The sequence below is a fragment of the Peromyscus leucopus genome, chromosome 7, assembly GCF_004664715.2.
Source record: "Peromyscus leucopus breed LL Stock chromosome 7, UCI_PerLeu_2.1, whole genome shotgun sequence".
In the NCBI taxonomy this organism is placed as follows: Eukaryota; Metazoa; Chordata; class Mammalia; order Rodentia; family Cricetidae; genus Peromyscus; species Peromyscus leucopus.
In genome coordinates, this window is record NC_051069.1 from 54,888,637 (window position 1) to 54,895,648 (window position 7,012).

Genomic DNA, 7,012 nt, shown 5'->3' on the forward strand with positions numbered 1-7,012 from the left:
CATCTCATGTAGCCCAGGCTACCTTCAAATGTAAATGAGGCTATCCTCTAACTCCTGCTCCTCCTGTCTTCACACACCCTTCACACACACACACACACACACACACACACACACACACACACACCTGCAGGATTACAGGTGTGCACCATCCTACCTGGCTTACATTCTTTTTTTCAGTTATACAACTACACAGTCAAACAGGGAAAGCCAAACCCAGTGGCACAGGCCTGTAATGCCTGCTGCTTGGAAGGCTGAGGCAGAAGGTGGCCAGTTCAAGGCCTGCCTGGGCTGCCCAGTGAGCCAAAGCAGCCATTCTATCTCAAAACAAAACTAATACAAAATAGGCGATAGCTCAGTGGTAGAGCATCTGCCCGGCGTGCGCCAGCCGTAGGGCTAGTCCCAAACACTGCAGAGAATTTACCAAAGAGCAGAGGGGCATGCTTTAGACTAAGCAACTTGCCCCAGTGTCACACCTGGAAGCCAAACGTAGCTGTGACTCTAGGAAGGTGTTTCCCACTCTGCTTCACAGCTTCTCAGGGTCCCGAGCTGTCAGTGAGTGCTGTCCACACGGCCCCTCACTGTACAGTATGTGACTCAGTCATCACACATTTCTGTGAACGTGTCCTCTTGGGACCAATGGAAGATTCGGAAAGTCCCTGTGGAGTCAGGTGACTGACTGCTGCAAGTGTCACTGCTAACATGCCAGCATACTATTTGTCTTCAGAAAATGTAAGCTGTTCGGAGAACAATACCACATAATGCCTCGCAGTAAGAGCTGGAAAGCACAGGAGTGGCCGACAGCTCCGATTTTAATAAACGCGTGGTTTCAAACCTCCCATGAGAAAGAGCACGCCCTAAAAGTGCTCCCATTCCACTGTAGGCATTATGTCTCGGCTAAACTATGAGGACATGACTTCACTTGCTCTGTCTTCAAATCAAACTGTTGTCCTGCTGAGCACTGAAGCCCAGGATTCCTCTGAATGCTCAGATCCTCCTGTGTCAATTTAACTCTCTGTTTCAGGATTTTAACATCAAGGTCTGGCTTGGGATTTAATTTCACAGGCTGTGCCTGTCGGCTTGTATGTAGCCCGCTTTCATCACGGTTCAAAGGGGTGTGTGAAAGATTTCTGATAAGTAGGCCACTGGAGAGCCATGCAAGGCACGAGGAAGCCTGGAATTCCTGCATCCAGCGCTCTCATGCTGATCGGAGGTACATGCTGGGAACTTAGTGATACCGTTGAGAATATCAGCCCCACTGAGAACCAGAGCTCCCGAGGGAAGTCGACCTGGGATACACAGGTCCCTAGGGATCCTGATTAATGACACCAACATCCAGCCCCTGATAGCACCCACATTAGAAAGCTTCAGGAAGAAGTTCCGGTTAGACAGTCACATCCCAGTCCATGAAGTTCACACCACCAGAAGTTTCTGGGATTCGGAAAGAGACATTTTAGAAAGAGATGGCATTTAAAATAAGGAGAAAAAAAGTCTACCAGTTGGTTGGTAGCCAAGTACACTGTGCTCTGTTTACTGAGTGCCTTCCTGCCAATCTTGTTTGTATTCATTGTAGTTCATTATCTGTTACACCCAATATTTACAAGAGATCTACCTGTCCTCAGAAGACCCAGGATGTGACTTATCCTTAACTGAAATGCCTTCTTTTATGTGAGACTCCTAAACAGGGATTTATCAACTCAACCCCTCAGCTTTTCTTCAGCCATTTGAGAATAACCACAAAATATTCAGAGCGACTCTGTGATTTCTCTGTGTGTTTCTCGCTCTCACTCTCAATCTCTCCTTTGTTCTGGCTTGCCCTGTCCCCTCAATTCAGTTGAAATAAGGGTCCATTCCCAATTGCGTGATACCTGCGGGTGGAGCCTGCTGGTCACCCGGTCCCAGTTTGCCCAGGCAGTCTGCATTTTCTCTTATTCCTGGCATCCCAGTTTGAAGAAGTTACATCGTCCTAGGAAAACCCACCATCTAACATGTAAGCATGGCTCAGGTGCCACTAAGTCCCTTTTACCATCAAAGCAGATCTGGCTTTGGTATTGCTCTCAGGGATACATAGTTACCACAGACAAAACCTTAAGACCATAAACTTAAGGAGGGCCCTGAATTCTTTCAAATGCATCCTCCTCTAAGACCATCTGAATGGCCATCTGCCAGAAAATAACAGTAAATTGTCCAGATATTTTGATTCTTAGTGTATTGTCTGTTTCAAGAGCCTGTCTAACACTCCAGCCCCATACAGCTCCTTCAGTCCTGAACATCTGAGAAAATTTAAGTGCCTGGTGTCGCCACCCATGTGCTACTTCAATCTACACAGAAACAGCTGGAGGACTGAGTCCAGAACCCACCAGACATATGTTACATTCAGCAAACAAAGGGTGCAGAGTACAGGGCAGGTGAGGAGCAGCCACATGCTCCACAGCTGTTCTGGGGACAATGCAGCTGGACCGTGTGACAGCGGACACTCAGCAAAGGCTGTAACTCTGTCCCTCTAATTGAGAGACATCTTGCTATAGAACCACACTTTATCTTTCTTCTTTTTCCCTTGTATTAAAAGTAGATTTTTTTCTCACCTAATATATTCTTACTGTGGTTTCCCCTCCCTCTCCTCCTCCCAGCTCCTCCCCACCTCCTCTTCCATCCAGATCCACCCCCTTTCTGTCTCTCATTAGAAAACAAGTAGGCTTCTTTGTTTCCCCAGTGAGACTCCCTTAGAAACAACTAAATCTTCTTTTGCAAGTGCTTATCCATTGAAGATTGCTTCTGGGTTAGGGATGGGGCATGTGTCCACTTTCTCCTTTAAGTTCTAGAACTTCAACTGGTGCAGACCTGTGCAGGCTGCCTCAATCTCCAGGAATTCATGCGCTTGCTCATGTTGATTTAGAGGGACTTGTTTCCTTGGTGTCCTCCATTCCTCTGGCTCTTACACTCTTTCTGCCTCCTCTTCCTTGAAGGTTTCTGAGTTCTGAGGGGAGGGGTTTTGATGGAGATGTCCTGTTTAAATCTGAGTGTTCCAAGGTCTCTCACTCTCTGCATAATGTCTGGCTGTGGTCTCTGCATCTGTTCCCATCTACTACAGGAGGAAGCTTCTCTGATGATGGCTGAGCAAGGCACTGATCTATGAGTATAGCAGAATGTCATTAGAAGTCATCTTACTGCTACATTTCAGGATTTTATTTGGTTTTGTTTTTTTGGTTTTTGCTTTTAAAGCAACAATATTTGTTTTCACCCTAGGTCCTTGGGCTATCTAGTCTCAGGTTCTTGGTCACCCATGCAGTGTCGAGTATGGGTTCCAGTTCATGGAGTGCGCTTTCAGTCAGATCAGATATTGGGTGGTTACTCCCACAGACTGGGCCACCGTTGCCCTAGCAAACACTGCAGCTAGGTTACCATTGTCGAGCCAAAGGTTTGTGGCTGGGCTGGTGCTCATGTTTCTCATTTAGTAGCATCCAGAGTACCTTCCTGTACCAAAGGCACAGTTCAAACATCACAGGGGTGATATTTGACTCCTGGTTTTTATTGATAAGACTAATTAGTATCATGCTTCAGCTCTTCCTTAGGGGACAGTGAGAACTTCACAGATGAGCTATGCTATCACTACCACCCATCATCATCACCACAATCACATTAACTGGTACTGACAGAATCTTATGACGGTGACCGCTGCTCCAAATATTTCAAGTGCATTTTATATGAAGTTGTCTCACTTATTGACACAGAGGAAAGGCATAATCGAGAAAAATAGAAATGAAGAAGAAAGGAGATCCAAGGCGGCAAGGACAAGATGTAGCTTGAAAGAGGAGTTGGCATCTTAAACACCAGGGAAATAAATGTGAAAATCACCCAGCAGCCACTGAGGTCCCCTGAGAGCAATGGCACTAACATGTCCCAGAGAACCACTGATCGTGGTTAGTCTCAGCGTGCCCTGATGGTAGAACAGGGAAGAGCTAGGTGGGGCATACCCACCATGCAGAGTGTCCAGCTGGCAAACCTCGGCAAGTGGAACGTGAGGTGATTTCACAGGAACTGTGTATCACCTGTGTGCGTGACAGGTTGGAGTCGGCAGGGCTTGCACATGAAACAGGTTGGAAGAGAAAACAGGAAGACTCTGATATTCAAGGGCCCCATGGGGTGTTGGGGACGGGGTTGGGCTGGAGTTGTGTCTATCAAAACTGGAAAGACAGAAAGTGATCATACTTGAAGAATAAGATCATGAATCTGGTTTTTAAAATTCTGAGTTTGAGATGGTACAGAGTAACCTCAGGTGGAAGTATGTAGGAAATGTGTGTTAAAAATGAGGTGTGTGGAGATTTGACTGTCTGCGTGTTGTCTTCTGAATGGAGGACAAAGGGTAGCTAGTATACTCAAACTTTGTTTTGTGGAGATAAACAGATGGCAATGTGGGAGAAAAAAAGTTCCCAGTAATAAATGTTGGGCAGATCCACAATCAGCAGTGTGGCAAGGGGGGGGGGCCGGGGGGTCGTGGTGGAAATGTGGAGAGTACAGGCAGTAGACGCAGGGTGATGCTCAGCCAGGAGGGACCTTCCTCAGCACTGCTGCTTTGCGTTCCTAAAGAGGCTAATGTTCGGTCTGACTAGGTGTTTGGGCTGTGGACGCCAGAAGCCAGACGCTGGCTAGCTTAAACAGAAAACTGGCAGTGCTTGAGGAAACTCTTGGGCAGTTTGGAATCAATGAATGAACTAACAACAGAGTCCAGAGTAGGAAGCAAGGACTCTGAAATCTACAGGCCAGTCTAGAATCCACAGGCCTTCCCTGGAGGCACAGCTATCTGTAGAACTCAGCAAATTCTCCCAAGAGGGAAATTGGATTGGCCCATTGGGAGCTGTGTCTCCCTCTAGCAAAGCTAGGCCTCAGGGAGAAGAGGTCATCAGGGGAGCCAGCACCACCCTGCAAAGCATGTCCCGTGGCATTATGGGAACTTGAGGGAGCAGCGAGACTGGTAAGTGGAAGAGAGGGGTGGCCTCGCTCTGCGACTGGAGACAGAGGAGGGTGAGCTGGGGGGGGGGCGTTTAGATTGGGGGGACAGGCTTCTTGTCTACTACTGTAGACTGGGAAGGGGTCTTGTGGATTAAGAAATGACTTGGGATTTGAGAGAAAGCTTAGCAGTTCAAGCACTTGCTGTCTTTACAGAGGTCCTGGGTTGGATTCTGAGCACCCATGGTGGCTCACAGCCATCTGTAACAGGATGGCTGTGACACATGGGACTGGATGTCCTGTGTGCTGTTTATTTATCTATGGTTGTTCCTGTTTTCTTTTTGAAACAACCTCATGTGGTCTAATCTGGCCTTGAACTCACCATGCAGGAGTTTGAGGATGACTTTGAACTCCTGTTTCCCTGTCTTCCACTGTCCAGGTGCTGGGATTGCAGGTGTGCACTCCACACGAGACTTATGAGGTACTAGGAGTGGAAATCAGGGCTTCCTACAAGCAGCCCACCAACTGAGCCATAGCCCCAGACCAACAAAAACTTTTGAAAGAGAAAAAGAAATGTATGTGGGTTTGCAAGACTTGTCTGTAACAGAAGTGAAGGGATGACTTTGACTGAGAACACCATGTGTAGGTAAGAAAGTGATGTGAGGAGCTAGATAGATGTTGTGGGGGTTGGGAGGGGCGACAGAAATGGCCACAGAGGTGAAGTCATCAATGCCCAGGGCAGCACTGTCCCAGAGAGGGGTGGGACAGTGGTGTTTTCTGCCTGAATGAGGAACTTTCCCCAGCTAAAGGCATCTTAACCTTGAGCTCTGTGTTTAACACAGCCACTTCCTGAGGTAGGCTGGGCTTCTCCCTCCACATCTATGCGTTTTTCATAGTTGGGCTTTGTGTCTAGTGCCCCAGAGTAATTTCCTCTGAAGAATGAATGACCCTCACACACATACACACGCACGAATAGGTCAATGTAATTTAAAAATTAAAATTAAAAACTACAAATAAAAGATGCTCCAGTTACTCTCCCATCCTTACCAGCTTGGCTAATGTGTGGGGCCCTCAGATACATTGTCGCTCTGGAGATGAAGAAAATGGGTTCCCTTGGCCTCCGCGGGTCTCCCCGGGCCACTGCTCCTCTAGGAGGTGTGGGAGTGGTGTTAGTGTTTGTTGTTGCTTCCGTTCCTGTTGCTGGGTTCAAATACCCTGGCGGAAAGCAACTCCAGGGAGACATGGTTTATCTCAGCTCACACGCAGGGTAAAGCTGAGGAAGTCAGCTGGGCAGCAGGGACAGAGAGCAGCAGGCCACGTAAGGGTCACAGGCAAGAGGCAGAGACGGTTAAATGCCGGTGCACAGCTTGCTCTCACCTTTTTTTTTTTTTTTATCTTTGAGATCATAATATAATATAATCACATTTCTCCCTTCCCTTTTCTCCCTCCAAACTCTACATTATATCCCTTCCGACTCCCCTTCAAATCCATGGCCTCTTTTTTCATTAATTGTTATTGCATGCATGTATGTACATGTGCATATATACATCCTGCTCAGTTCGTATGTCACTTGTATGTATTTTTCAGGGCTGACCATCTGGCACTGGACACCTAACTGATTGTTGTTCTCTTCCCTGGAGGAGACCACCTATCCACTCCCAGCTGTTCTCAGTTGTCTGTAGTTCTTTGTGTAGGGTTGAGGCCTTATGGGCTATTCCTAGTCCAGTCTGGCATGTCCATTGGTGTCCTCCTGGTTCAGCTCACATTTGGGGAGTCACATTGGTGAGACTTATCGATGTCACTTCTGATGTTACTAGGAGACGCATTTTAAACACTCCAGGGTCCCCTGCCCACCCACAGCTGAGAGGGATCTTCCCACATCATTCCCGTCATAAACAGCGGTGTCTCCTCCCAGGACCACTGCAAACTGACTGTCTTTCTCCACTGCCCGATTGGGTCAAAGAGCAAATACAGTTTCTCTAGTGTCTTTCCCCATCACCTACACCAGAGACGTCAGTATATACGTCATCACCTATGCCAGAGATGCAAACACTGAACACACCAGGCT